General features: G+C 33.8%; 1 long non-coding RNA gene across 1 annotated transcript; it reads right to left on the bottom strand.

Moving 5' to 3' along the window:
* Nucleotides 1-4,443: 4,443 nt before the first annotated feature.
* Nucleotides 4,444-5,217, bottom strand: LOC114721443 (uncharacterized). The gene is made up of 3 exons (XR_003738084.1): nt 5,157-5,217; nt 4,980-5,027; nt 4,444-4,513 (listed from the first exon to the last, which is right to left on the bottom strand). It is a non-coding gene; the product is annotated as an uncharacterized LOC114721443 (long non-coding RNA).
* Nucleotides 5,218-15,635: the final 10,418 nt, after the last annotated feature.

The following is a 15,635-nucleotide window of genomic DNA, read 5'->3' as shown; positions in this document are numbered from 1 at the left end:
TTAGGATCGGGAGAATATTCTCACTCCTTTTTCCAGTAGTACATCAGTATAGAACATTGAACTTTCTTATCTCATAACCCTTCCTTTAAGATACTCTGCATGGGTTAAACCAGAGAGAGATATAAAGGTGTATTAACACTAAATCTTCTGAAATCTTACTTAAGCTTGATGTTATGTATTCGGCTCTTCATAACATAAGTATGCTGGGAGTGTGATTTTCTTTCGTTAAGTGGAGGATGATAAAAAATAAAACAAGGGAAAGTTAGTTAATGAATTCTATGTTGTTGTTATATAATAGACATAATCACTTTTGACACGCATGTAGTTACGCTTTACACCTTTACCCTCCCAAGCAGTTTGGCAAAACTTTGTCCTCATTTCCATTTTGTTCAGTCGTCGGGCTCATACTGAAACTACAGGTTTAGGCCATAAAGATCGAAAGTTGAAATGATGCTGTTACAGCATTACAGGGTTATCTTGGGCTCCCAATAAAGTTGAAATGAAGTCTCTATGTGTCAATTTTCTTCCTATCAGAAGAAATTCTCTTGACATATACTATTTGATAAATGAAGCTTTGAACCATTCTAAGAGCTTCAATAATATTGCATGTCATAATAATATTTGCAACTGCCACAGCTTCTTTTCTTATTAAAGATCGTGTGAACATGATTGATAAGAAACATCAAATCGCAGTTATTCCAATAATAGAAGAACAAAGCGGTACATCAATTGCAAATTCATCTCATGGCCAAGGCTTGACTTGCAAATATAATAATGGAAAGGAGACACCATGAGTAGTTTTTGTGTTTTAGCATGAGACGAATGGTAGACAGAAAGGCTATTATCATGCTTACAATAGAGATGAAAAGAAAGAAAAGACCCAAGAATAACTTTGCAGGCAAGGACTTGAGGAACTTTTCCTCTGAGTATTGAGTGGTTAGGATTGCTAGAAATATTAAAATAGAAGTTGAAGAAGAGAGAAGTGATAATATGGTTGAGAAGATGAAAACCTTAAAATATGGTTGTTTGATGAATAATGGGTATCCAATATTTTCATCATTTCCTCCAGGAATAGTAAAAGCTCCTGCAAACATAATTGTGACAATTATGGCGCTGACAACTGAGCATGAGGATACTGTATCTTTTATCCATTTCTTTCCTTCCTTCATTAACTCTTTGTGAGTTTCTCTAAATAATTCTCCAGCTGTCATGCCATCCTTGTTTTGAAATACCCTAAAGCTTGGAGGCGTTAAACTCTCCACCTCCTACATTTGTTTCAAAAGGTATTATTGCATTTCACCTTCTTATCAAAACCAGACTACTACTATATCCAGCTTGGGAGAAAAATAATGAAGTATTTCCTTTCACGTTCTTATCAAAACCAGATTAATATTGCACCTAGTTTGGGAGAAAATGATCAGCAAAGAAATTGGAACTTTGATTCAAAGCCTGGCCTCATGAGATTTACTTTGTGATGTCTTTGAATGATTCTATAACACCCAACGTGCCTCTAAAGAAAGCGAAACTCTTAGGGGAACATTCTCATATATGCTTTCAGACAAACTGTATTTAGTTGATTACTTTATGCACTTGATTATAATAGATTCAATGTTATAAAGAGAATATGGCTCAAAGATTAATAAACATCTTTCTCTAACCTTAAACCATTGCAATTCTCTCTGCATTTGCAGTAAGGTGCATAGATGCGATTAAGAATGTGATCAGGAGCCTTTATAGCCACCTTATGCATCAAGGTATGTCTAGGATCATTATCGGGTCTCATTGTTACCAGGCCATGCTTGAAGCCAAGGCCATCATTTTACGGAGGAAAACATTAGCTTGCTGATAATCAAGAGCTTTATTGAAACACAAAACCATCATTTGATACTTGAAGCACAAAATCAACATTCCCTCCTAGCTGCAAGACATAAAGCCTCATCTATAAACTTTTTGGCTTGCTTTCCTCGCATTCTTACAGACCAAGTGAAGAAGGTCATCTGCTTGTGCATGCAGCAGCTTTTGCATGCAGCAGCTTTAGCTCTTGTACTTTCTTAACTCCGACATTGATCACACATGGATCTTTTCTTTAGTTTAATTTAACTTATGAGAATTAAGAGTAAGCTTGAACAAGCAACCAATTCTTTGAAGAGATATGCGGAAGTTAGCATCCATACCAACAAAACTATCGGTGGAGGTGATGAGCCTTAGTAGTAAGCCAACCCTATAAATTAAGGCCAAATCTTTTATCCCTGTTAATTAATATTACTTTAAAAGGCAATGTAAAAGTTACACGTTTTAATGCCTACAAATTTATATATTGTTCCTATATATTCTCCTAATAATATTTTTGTAAGATATCTAGCTCAATAAATTTATATAGCTAGCTAAGCACACAGATACTGACAGTTATAAATCCACCGTTTCCAGAAAATAAGTTCACTTGGGTGAACAATAGTGGTGTTCAAGGTTGTCTTCATCATCAACAGGCACAAAAAGCAATTCTTCACATTGTTGAAGCAAATTCAAAGTAATATCTACACATATTTATATAGTCATGCCATGATGAATTGACAAGAGCATAAAAAACATGGAGACAAATGATAAGAAATAACATACACTACAAACTATATCTTATATTTAGAATGGAGGTAGTATAATACTAGATAACAATATCGAAACGTTGTGCATGGAAACAACAATGAAGAAGCCAAGAACCCTAATGGTTTGTGAGGCATCCTAATAGAGTGACAGAATAAAGATAACGCCCCATCCCTTGGTAACCATCTGCAAAAGCCAATGTAACAGGGAGATTACCATACTTTTTTGGAATGCAAACTATGTGGCTATTCTTGTTTATGAGGCATTTTGCAACTTCAGTGATTCCAGTAAACCGACTAGCAAATACAAGTGCTGTATCGCCAAACAAATCAGGAGTTAGAAGGAATTCTGGAGGCAGTAATTTGAGCAGCTCCTCCACTATGGTGACATGCCCAAACATTGCTGCCACATGAAGTGTTATTCAGCCTTTATCATCAATTTCTGCAGTCAAGGCATTAAGGTTTGGATCCACAATTGCTTTCTCATTAGTGCACTTGTTAACACAATTGGCGTGGCACAAGTCATCCTTCCATGTATCTCTTTCTTCTCTTGTTATCCACACCATGTAATCATGCAAGCATCAAGATGAGTGCATACAGATGTGATTATTAACTTATTTTAAATAATTTTGTACAATACAAAGTAAATATATCATATGAGTTTTGTCTCATTAAGCACAAAAGAACTTTTTTTAGTCGTTATATGGGTTGCTAAAATAAAAAAGAATACACATCATACCATGAGTTTACAGTCAAAGGGTCGAACACTCTCATCAAAGGAAGGGAGTTGGATTCTTGAGATTGTTGTAGCTCTTGGGGAGGCATATTGACAACCAGGTAAAGCATGTAATTTGGAGCTAATTCCCCTATGGTTAATGCTCCACCCCAGCCAATAATCTTGGCAAACTGATAGCCCAAATAAGTAGCATGGGACCGACAGGCAATTAGGTTGTGTGTGACTGGCTAGTTTCCCTGCCCTTAGCTTGTAGATAAGCCCAATCCCTTGCTTAAACTTTTTTTCACCAAAAAAAGAAGAAGAATTAAATTGTCGAAGCAAATTAAGTTTATCAACCAAAATGGCATGGCCAAGGTATTACAGGCTCATGCATGCATACATAACTACAGGCGCAGATATAAGTATGTATATGTATGTATGTATTTGAGAGATTAGTATAGGGTGTTTGTTTGTTGGTGCCCGTGCACCTAAGATAGGATTTTTGAGTGATATAACCTTCTCAAAAAAGTTATGCTCAATTCTTCTTAAATGCATCTTGAGGATGAGGAGATTTACATGTTTATAATGTATTGGTTAAAATAATGAAAAGCAACTAGCCAAAGCGAAAACTTCATTGTGATGCACTAAGCTACTAGTAAAGAAAGAAAGAAATCCTACGCATGAAATTTTAATCAAGAAGCAAATCTCCATTTGAAGAATCTCAAAAGTTTTATTTTGATTATGTAAATTACTTAAATTTAATTAAGTAAATATGCCTATTTTTGAGACTTTTTGACAAAATTCAATCACTAATGTGATTTCCTGAACAATTTTGATTTTTCCATTTACAACATTAAATTGAACTCAAAAATTTACTTACAGAAAATATTGAGTGCTTTTTCTGTGTGTGACCGAACCTATGTTAACACATTGCTACGATAATTTTTTTTAAAAATTTTTTTACAGCTCTTGGTCCAAATGACACAGAGAAAAAGAAGAGCTTTTGTACTCATTCACCTTATTCCTCATTCGGCCTTGGTGACTCAAGTGAAGGACATTGCGACCGCACAAGGATCCAAGTCGATTGGTGTTCCCTGGTCAAAAAAAAAAAAAAAGTCGATTGGTGTTGCGCTGTGTTTGAAGTCACCTGGCAATGTTGACATTTTGGGGATCTATGTAATATAATGACTACGAGAGAGATCTGTATGATCAATACGTGTTAAAGTTCTCATTAGTTAATTGCACAAAAAATGGAAGTATAGATATTGAATTAAAAGAAAAGCAAGAATAGTGAAACGCAGTTTGCAACACCTAATTTTTATATACTAATAAGGACATGCTAATGTCTATAAATCACTAAGCCAGGTTTCTATCCTAAGAAAAATGGGGTAAATTTTTTTTTTTATCTAAAACATGAACCATTTGAAAATAGAATTCCAATGCAAGATTGAACCTACAAATGACATTGGACTTTGTTATTAAAGAAATTCAAAACTTTTGAAAACTTGACCAATGACCTATAATCAAACATATTCTTATGCAGCTTAATAAGAGACATGAAGTCTTAATTAACTAACAGGTCACTATCCATAAGTAGAAATAGGGATCAAAAGTTAGTAATGAACATAAATATATAGCTATACCAAAGCCATCTCGGTCGATAACACTTGTACTCAGTTTACGCGGACCTCCTAATAGAGGGTACAAGAGAATATCTACACAAAGTAAGTATTGGTTACTATTGTGATGATATATATATGGTATAATTAACTTCGCTAATAAAATAAGCTACTATATAAGTACAAAATAACGAGCAGGCATTTCTACTCTTTATAATTGCCTACCTTCTTCTCTTGCAATCTTCTTTCCTTTAGAGTTACTTGCCTTCACTGTGTATCATGGAAGGCAGGGTGAGATTCTTCTGTAGTAGTAATTTTCAGCAAACACAAATACAGATTACAAAAAGCATGCAAAGCAAGCCAAAATGGAACATAACCTTGCAGGCTAATGCAGTTAAGCATTTATGCTCAATGACAGATAGACAAGCTGAAGAAATAATATGCAAATAATTGGCAGATAGTGCCCTATGTCAATCAACTACATGTGATCACCGCCAAATAATCCATGTAAAGAATTAAGGATTACATGTTCTTACACTTTAACTAAGTAATAGGCACAAATGGATATGCAGCAATCATACACAAGTGTAAGATAAGAAAGAACTGCTACCTAAGCCGTCCACTTCGAAATTAAACCTTACTTTCTTCCTTTATTTTAGCTTCCTCAGTGGGCTTTCACAAATATCAAAACCTATTATGTTAGTAAGGGTAGGTTAATACTTGATCCAATATAATTCACAACTAAATAACTTTCTTAAATGCCAATTTTCTTTAATTTCTATCCTTACTTAATAGTTAGTATAATTTTTCTTATTCGAACTATTCTCTTTAGAGAGTTATCTCCTTTATCTTAACCCATATAGTTACTTTTCTTAGTAACTGATCATCTTAGTCAAAAATATTATTTTTATATATTATATTAACTCGTAACTTATTGTAGTTTGGAAAAATACTCATTCATATTTCATAACTACTTGATTATTATTAGTCTCTTTAACTCCATACAACCTTTCAATTAAATTTGGATTAATTTTCCAAATTGACAATACTACAAAAAAGACATATAACGTCAAGGAAACACGACAGTTAAAAAAACACCGTGGAAAGAAAGTGGTAGTATTTTTGCAAATAAATAGTATGACCATTAACAACGGTTATTAATACAACCTTCTAATCCATTATGTAACTCCATATATACAAGCTTAGCACTCAAAATCGGACAAGACCCAAATTATATTTAATTTGAAGTTCATCTTTTTCCAACTCCATCACTATTAATCTATCTATCAATTCCAAATCCTCAAACGCACTTTTAATCTTCGACATTAATTCAAACTATCCTTCTTGTAACTTTCTAAATAGCTTTCAAATTTACTTCCATATTAAAACTTCCAGACTTTCAATTCCCTTAACACTCAACCTCCCACATGCATATATTCTCCCATAGCCTCATAATCCTCTTATACAGACTTTAATCTATGCCAGCATATCCTCTAATCATTTAAAATTTCTATTTATCGGTCAGTAACCTCAAGCAATCTCAACAATAAATTTTAAATCAACTCCTCTACCTTTCATAATGTGGAAATTATTCCTAACTTCAAAACATCACTTCAAGCCTGTCCTTTAAAATTTAATGTAATCAATCTTCACTCTAAAATTTTCAACTATAATTTATATAACAAAATCACTATTTAGTCTATGTGCAGACCTCAAACAATAAAGCATTTATAGTTTCAGGATTAACATTCCAATGATCCAAACATCCACCATCATCACACTCATAAAAACCATAGATATGTATATTCCTTTCACAAAATTTTCTTTCAGATTTTGACAGCATAATACCATTATTCAATAGCGTCAAATTTTATAATCTTACCATCAACAGCTTTACCTACAATGATATCTAATTCATATGAACTATATGCTAATACTATTATTAATAATCAGCAACTTCTAGGGATTAATCTTTAACAATTCAATCAGTTCTCTCTCTATTCACCTCGTCCAAACTTCAAGATTGGGGCAAACTCTTGCCTCATTGCTTAACATCAATCTTCATTAAATCTGTAAATTTTCTAGCTTCCCTCTTAGGTTTCAAACCAGCCATTATTGTATTCAAACATGGCTTAGATAGTTGGGGAAATATTTGACATGGGCAAGTATTAAGCAAGACATTTGAATAGTCTTACAACCACTAAAATCTAAGTTCCTCACGTCACATTATCTCTCTCTCTCTCTCTCTCACACACACGTTTTTATCCATATTTGTTCCTCAATTATTTTTAATGTTTAAGTTTTCTTTCGCTATCTTTCATGGAACCTAACGCCATAACCCAAGGAAACAGCAAACTTCAAGCTTCACAACTTCAGTTTAACCATCCTCTTCCAATTCCTGAGTCATAAAATATTCTTTTAACATCCGGGTAAAATCCAACAAATTAATTACAATCAGTTTCTAATTCTAACTTCAGTATTTTGTGTCACAATCAACTATCCAAATATGTGTGTGTGTTTCAATTTTATTCCCCATCCTCACACGCCCAAGCTTCGTTCATATATATATGTATATAAATACACACACACACCCCCATTCATGCTCTTCATTTTCTCATTAAACCCACATCATCTCTTTGAACCATTACCCCTGTTTCGGACGCTAAGAACCAGAGAAGAGCAATAAAATTATCTTCGCAGATCAGTCACGAGTTACACAAAATTGAAGGAGAAAGTGGCATGCAAACCCCTGTATAATCTATTTGGACTTCAATCTACCTCCTTCAATTCGGCAAACTTCACCCATTTAAATTCCATAGAGTTAGGCGCCATAAAGCAGAACAGGGGCTGGAAGATTAAGCTTTGGAATCATCAATAACATAACCCAACAGCATATGCAACACTACCATTCACTTGTTTGAGCTTCTAACTACATCCGCCCTCCAATATTTCATTCGATTGATAGCTTTCTTTGATAACCCAGATATTTAATCTATCATCATTTCCTTCAAGACGCATAAAACGAAAGAAATTAAGGTAGGAGAGTGTTAGTCGGTCTTACCTCAGTCAGAAAACACTATTGCATGTAAAATTCTACCCTCCGATCAGCACTTCGCCAAAACTAGTGGGCATCCGATGAGGTTCTGAAAAAGACTATAGAGAAATTTATTGGGCCTATATCAATTTACTTGTTATAATCAACAAAACGACAGCCAACTTAAATTTAAGATAATAAACTACCACGCTTAATATATACGGGCTCGGATTCTCTCAGCGGTTGGCTTCTCCACGTCTCTCAGAAGCCTTGAATCCTACCCGTCCAATCCATCCAAACACCCATAAGGAGACACGTCACAAGGCTTTTAAAATTGTATCTAAACCGTCCATCAGGTTATATGCTGACCATCCATTCAATTTCATGTCCTGCCAAATCCCTATCACCTTGGCGAATGCACTCTGCCATCCGAGTTTCAACCCATCTGTGATGCAAATAAGGAGCTTCGTCGTCACCCATGGTCTGGCATCTACATTACAAATTACACCTCTTCCTTATCTTTACCCTTCTACTCTATCATTCTCTTCCTTATTATTTGACCGCTAGATGGTTACTTCGCTCAATTGATTTTTTTCCCATTCTTAGTGCTCCTTCGTCGACTACTAACTTTCATCCGTTCTCAAAATTGGTTCTCTGACTTGAATTTTCTCTTTGCTTAATTGTAATCTATATCAATAAGCCTTTACGGATTCAGTTCAATCAACACAGAGGCATTCTTATTCTTCGCCACTGTTCCCCTGTTTTCTTCATTGTTTATTCTTTCTTGTTTCTTTAGCTACCGATGCTTTCTTGCTGCACCAGTCAAATTTTAATGTGTCAACAATTTATGCTGGAATTGTAACGCATTATATACATACATATGCTAGCTTGACAATAAAATGTTGCATTCCCTCTCGCTTACATAGTCGAGAAGCAGATCTCTTGTTATGAGCTATTAAACAAACAAGAAAGGGAACTTCTTTACTGCTATTAACAACTTAGGAATACTAAAACTATAATGAAGCTTTTATTTTCTTTTTTTCAATCTCCCATTCTCCCTTGGAAAAGCATCGACTGATGTTTATATCCCTTGTTGGCTTTGTCGTCTTGATATTTCTTATGGTCTTGAGTTTCTATCATGGTAGCAAGAGATGGCTCAATCACTTGTAAAGATCAGTTTGGGTCATCATAATGCATTTTCATATGATATGAAGATGAACCAGATTGCCTTGCGTGAAGCTTTCTCACCAAGTTCAGCTAGCAGAACATCGAAGTTTTATTGTTTTAAAGGCATAAAATATAGGCAGCCAGGATCCGACGGTTCCTATTCGAGTTTTGGCTTCCAATACTTTTTGACGTGTCTACCTGTGACTGCTCCGATGGATTGGATGGCTAGGATGTTAAGATTCTGACGGATGAGGAGAAAATAGCTTCTGAGAAGATCTGCTCCCTGTTGATAACAATGTTAATAGCCACCTTTTTCTTTTAGGTCAACCAAAAGAAAGTTTTTTTTTTTTTTGGGAAATCATGTTTATGGCCAATCTCAGGAAATGGGTACTTATTATCAACTTGTTTGTAACGAACCCAGGCCCAAAGTTGCAAGAGAAGCTGGCCCAAAATGAACCAGTCCGGAGAAGCTTGAGGATTAAGAAGAAAAGCTGGAAGCTTCGCGAATTGGAGAATGACGCATGACTATAATAGGACGAGGGAGTGTAAGGATTGGTGTGGAATATTTTATTGAAGACTCTCTCTCTCTCCCTGGAGGAATCTTTCCTTATTTCCTTTCTGCAAACTCTGACATTTCTTTTCGTATTTCCTGAAAGCTTGTACTATTTCCTCATTGATTTTGTACTATCGGATCATATGGCCGTTGAGGAATATCTATAAAATCAATACAGCTTTCTCATATATATTTGTCATTATCCATCGTTTCTTTAGTCATTGCATTGTCAGAGTTATGACACCGAATGTTAATGTATAGTTCTGCCTATTTCCAATTAATTATGCTACTCTATTACCTGGACGTCTTAAATCCTAATTATCTTCAGTAAATCACTGAAAAACTTGGTACAAGCATGTTGCGTTAAGAAAAATTAGAAGGAACTAAAGCTGTGGTGTGATAGATTATTATAGTGAATCATGCAAATAGCATGATTAATTTAATTGACTAATTGATGGTTAAATAAATTTGGGTAGATTTTTTATTTTTTATTTTAATGAATCTAACTTTTAGTTCACAATATAATAAATGTATCTATATTAAATGTTAACATAATAAAATGAGAATTTTCGGCAACCTACAAGTCATGTTCTACTTAAGATGTAATGTAAAACCATTCCATATTTTTTTATTTTCTTTATTTTGAGAAACATTTGATGTTATGCATGCTCTCTAGATATTATCATAATTTGTGTAGAAATAATTTTAAGAATTAGTAATTATTAATCAAGTATTTATGGCCAACAATTATTAGTATTTATTAATTAGTTATTACAAATAATAATAAGTAGCTAATAATAAATTAAGTACTATAAAGAATATCACTAAATTCGTTTATTAGTTTCACATATTTTGATTGTATTGTTCTGGAATAAGCCCAATAGAGAATGACCTTTTTTTAAGGTAATGATGATTCATTTCAATTGCGATGTGTGGAAAATGAATTAAAAATATATATATCTACTCAAAATTTTTTGACTTATATATGTATATATTTTTTTGAACATTATCACAAATGTGTGGTATTTATTTCAGTGCTATCATGCATGGTTTGTGATGTACTGTTATATATGGTATTCATTTAAGCAAAATCTAATTATCTTTTAAGTAAGATTTTTTTTATTGCATATGTAGTTACGATAATATAATCTAATGATTTTCCCCCTTATTCATCAGTCCTTTGCCTTCAAATCACGATTTTATTGGTTATGATACAATCTAATGACATCCATCACGCGGGTATCAAATCACTTTAACAATATTATCGTTATGCATGGTAGTGAAAATGAGTGTTTGAAGTTTGCAACCAATATTGTTAACAAGGAGATATTTAGAAGTTTGCATGTATTATGTTAGGAAAAGCATGTAAAGAGACAATGTTATCATGTTGAAAGAAATTCAAGAGATTTGTTTTTATTTTAAGATAATATTTTTAACTCGAACGGCATAAGTTCTTTTTTTAATTAAAATAAAAATATAATAGCTTCATATATTCTTACATAAATTAATGCACCCCTTTACTCGATTCCCCATCCGACCTGGTCCTTGGGCATTTAGGAGTTTGTTTTTCCAAAACAATAAATACATTCAAAATCTTCTTACCACTATAACTGTCTTGAGTAAAAAAAAAAAAAAAACTTGTGTATAACGAGGAAAAAAAATCTTCTCATCAAGTTTAACCTTTAACACTCACCGAACGTTTTTTGCTTAAAAAAACACGGAACTTAGTGGCCACCCCACCAAAAACAACTCGGGTAAAGCTCACCGCGGAGCTTCATGCAAGCAAAAACCATGCGGACCACATCCATTTGGTAACTAAAACACAAAGGAATGTGATGTCAGAAAACAAGTCATGCTAATAGATTTCTCCTTAATTATACTTACCCCATACCATGCAGCCTCCCTTACCATCAGGTCATGGTTACTTTTTATCCATAAATAGCAAGGACCATTTTTTCTTCTTATTATTCATCATACATTATGTGTGCTATGATATTTTTATAACTATGAAATACTAAAAGTATCGGGTACAATTAATTTTTTAGTTTCAATAATTTTATAAGTTTGCTTCTTATTGGTATTTGATTTATTTGTCTTGCTTGTTTCAGCTTTTCGATTTTTAAATAAAAACTGGAAGCTAAGAACGTTAAAGAAAGCACAGGGGAAACTAAAAACTACAAAAAAAAAAAAAAAGAATCCTAAGGGGAAAGCATGACCAACACCCCTCATCAACCTCTACCTAAAGGATAAATAGGTGGAGAATAATCAAGGATATAAAATATGTTATTACTACTATGAGTAGGTTTCACTAAATGATCAGCACAAGAATTGTTTCAGCTTTTTTTTAGGATCACTTTTCCTTCGTGTTAAATCTACTTTCTTAATATTTTTTAATTAGTTTGAGTACATCGATCATGATGTTGAATCAGCATTTTACCAGTTTATATTATTTAAAAAGAAATATTAAAAATATGAGAAGCTATACTTAGTAAAGAGTTGAAGTTGATTGAATAAATCTTCTATATGAGTTAGAAGCATGATAGGATGGAAAAAATTTGTGCAGAATGGCAAAAAATATTGTAAAAAATTAACTACTATTTGAAGATGTAGCAATTTGCAAATAATATGATATCCAAATGTTAAGTGGGAGTATAGTGGTAAAAGATAAGGTACATACTATGATTGTTACCGTGTATTGAAGGCTAAAATGTCATAACTCCCATCTAATTAATACTAAGAAGTTATTTTAAATTAATTAGTTTGCACAAGCTACAAATGTAATGAAACAAACATAATCATTTAAATAATGTAGTAGTAAATAATATATTATAGTGAATTCATGAAATGTTTTGGATTATAAGAATATAGTTATTTGCAGTGGAATGAGAGTTTCTTTAAAATAAAAAAATTCTAAAATATGAGCCCCGCGTATCGCGTGGGAAGTACATGCTAGTTTCCATAAAAACACAAACAAGTCTGCGTAATGTTATATCTTAAAAGTAATCACTGGCCTTGTCAATTAAAGTGGTATCAATTTGAAAAGATTAGTCATATATGCGGCATTTCTTGTAACAGTTTTTTTTTTTCCATTTAATCAGCGAAATTTCTAAAAGAATTATCTCTACTCAAAACTCATCTAATAGTTTAGATATATAACTGTTAACCTCTTGAATTTCATGCTATTTCAGCTTTTTTTTTTCCCTTTAAGTTTTATGCACTCTTAAATATATTTATGCATATTTTGGCTTTTATCCTTGTTAATTAGCTTTGAGCTTATAAAGTTTGTTACTTTTGCAAGGTATATTTTGGTCCAAGATTAATTATGTCAAGCCACTAGGGAAGCCTTCTGAAACATTTAAAGATCAAAGTTGCTTTAGAATCACATTAAGGTGATTAAAAAAAAACAAATAGAGGCTCAATCATTGGCAAAACTCCTTATTAAAGCTAAAAGAACAAAATTTTCTAAAGGTTAAATGAGCTGCGGCGCATTCTGACCCGGCTGCGGCCTAACTCAAACAAAAGCAAACCTGGCTGCGGTACAGTTGTTGACTGCAAAATGCATAGCAGTGCTAAATCAAAAAATTCTAAGTTTTAAGGCCTCAAACTCGACCTTGGCTGCCGTTCTTCACTTTTGGGTGGTTCTTAGAAGTATCTTTCTTGTGCTGGGGCTTGCTTTTTAGAGAAGACTGAGCGAGGAGTTGATGCTTTCAAGAGATTTGGACTCTTTTCTTGGTTTTTCCTAAACCTGCTAATATGGACCTGCCAATTTAATAATAAATTTTTAAGATTTGACTAATTGATTTTCATAAAATAAAATATACTCTAATTAAGTTTAATTAGGTGCAATTCATCACTAAAATATCTAAGCTAATATGATAAAAATATATAAATTTATGACTTATAACTACAAAAGATTGTAAAATCTAATATAATATTGATTTGTCTCTCAATAATGCACCATACTTGAGTATTACGATCTTCCCCTCGGAGAATGACCACGCACAATCCCCACCGCCTAGTTTGAAAAAGAATTCTGTAGGGGGGGAAAAAAAAACAAGAGGAAGCTCCGACCGTTCTAAACGCATCAATTTAAAGTCACAATCAGCAATTCTCTGATAAAAACTCATCACTTACGTCAAGTTTATTCGTTCACTATTTCAAGAATTATAAGAAAGCTTGGATTATTAGAGTTTCATTAAATGCACGGTGGCAAACAATGACCATGAGTAATTACCCAATGCAATTGACAAGAGACAGTGAAACATCTCAATTAAAAGAAGTAAATTTCACAGTCACGGCCTCCTTTCCCATATTAAAGTTCATGCCAATGTAATTGAAAAGAAACATAAAATCGTAATTATTCAAATAATATAAGAACAAAGTGGTACATCAATTACAGATCCGTCTCATGGCCACGGCTTCCCTTTCCTGTCAAAGATACTCCCATACGTGGAAACAAAAGTGTGAAGAAGAGGAGGGAATTGTGACAGCACAAAGAGGAAGACCGGAACACTTGTAAGTATGATAATGGGAAGGAGACCCCATGAGTAGTTTGTATGCTTTAACATTAGACGAATGGTAGAAAGAAATGCTATCATCATGCCTACTATGGAGATGAAAAGAAAAGAAAGACCCAAAATCAATTTTGTTGGTAAGGATCTGAGGAACTTTTCGTCTGAGTATTGAGAGGTAATGATGGCTAGAAACATTAAAACTGAAGATGAAGAAGAGAGAAGAGATAATATGGTTGAGAATATGAAAACCGTGAAAAATGGTTGTTTGATAAATAGGGGGTCTCTAGTAGTTTGATCACTTCCACCTGGAACTGTAAAAGCTACTGCGAACATAATGGTCACAATTAGGGCACCAACAACTGAGCATGAAGATGATGAGGCCTTTATCCATTTCTTTCCTTGCTTGATTAACTCTTTGTGACTTTCTCTAAATAGTTCTTCAACTGTCATACCATCCTTGTTTCGAAGTCCCCTAAAGCTTGGAGGTGTTAAACTCTCAACCTCCCGCATTTGTTTCAAAAAGTAATTATTATCAAAATTATTAGACTACTACTATATCCAGTCGTGAGAAAACGGTCTGGAAAGAAAGTGGAACTTTAGTTCAAAGCCAGGCCTCATGAGATTTACTTTCTTTGTGATGCCTTTCAATGATTCTAGAACACTCATTGTGCCTCCAAAGAAAGTGAAAATCATAGGGGAACATTCTCACATACTTGCTTACAAACAATATTTAATTATTTATGCAACACTTAGAATAGATTCAATCTTTTAAGAGATTACGACTCAAGAAATAGTATGTCTTTCTCTAACCTTAAACCATTGTAATTCTCTTTGCATTTGCAGTGTAGATGCATAGATGCGATTAAGAACGTGATCAGGAGCCTTCATAGCTGCCCTATGCATCAAGTCATTTCCACCATCACCTATAAATGTTACCAGGACATGCTTGAAGCGAAGCCCATGGACAAGGCTGAAAACCTTAGCTTGTTGATAATCAAGAGCTTCATTGAAACACGAACCAAATGTTGGATTGGTGCAGATCTCTGGGATTACTTTTGATACTTGAAACACAAACTCGACATTCCCTTCTTTAGCAGCTAGACGTAAAAGGCTCCTCTATAAATCCCTTTAGGTATGCTTTCCTTGCATTCTTACAAACCAGGCGAAGAAGCCCATCTGCTTGTGCATGCAACATTTTTAGCTTGTATCTTCTTAACTCCTAATTCACACGTATCACACATGGATCTTTTAGTTAGTTTAATGTGATGTATGAGAATTAAGAGTAAGCGTGAACAAGTACATAATTCTTTGAAGAAATATATGAAAGTTAGCATATCCGTACCTACAAAATCATCGGCGGAAGTGATGAGCCTTAGTAGCAATCCATGCCCTGTTAATTAACACCAAATCCTGTATCCCTCTTCTGAACTAACGCT

The sequence above is a fragment of the Neltuma alba genome, unplaced genomic scaffold (genome assembly GCF_004799145.2).
Source record: "Neltuma alba isolate B1F8T4 unplaced genomic scaffold, ASM479914v2 tig00002292_pilon, whole genome shotgun sequence".
In the NCBI taxonomy this organism is placed as follows: Eukaryota; Viridiplantae; Streptophyta; class Magnoliopsida; order Fabales; family Fabaceae; genus Neltuma; species Neltuma alba.
The sequence above is the reverse complement of the archived record's forward strand: the minus strand, read 5'-3'. Positions and strand labels throughout refer to the sequence as shown.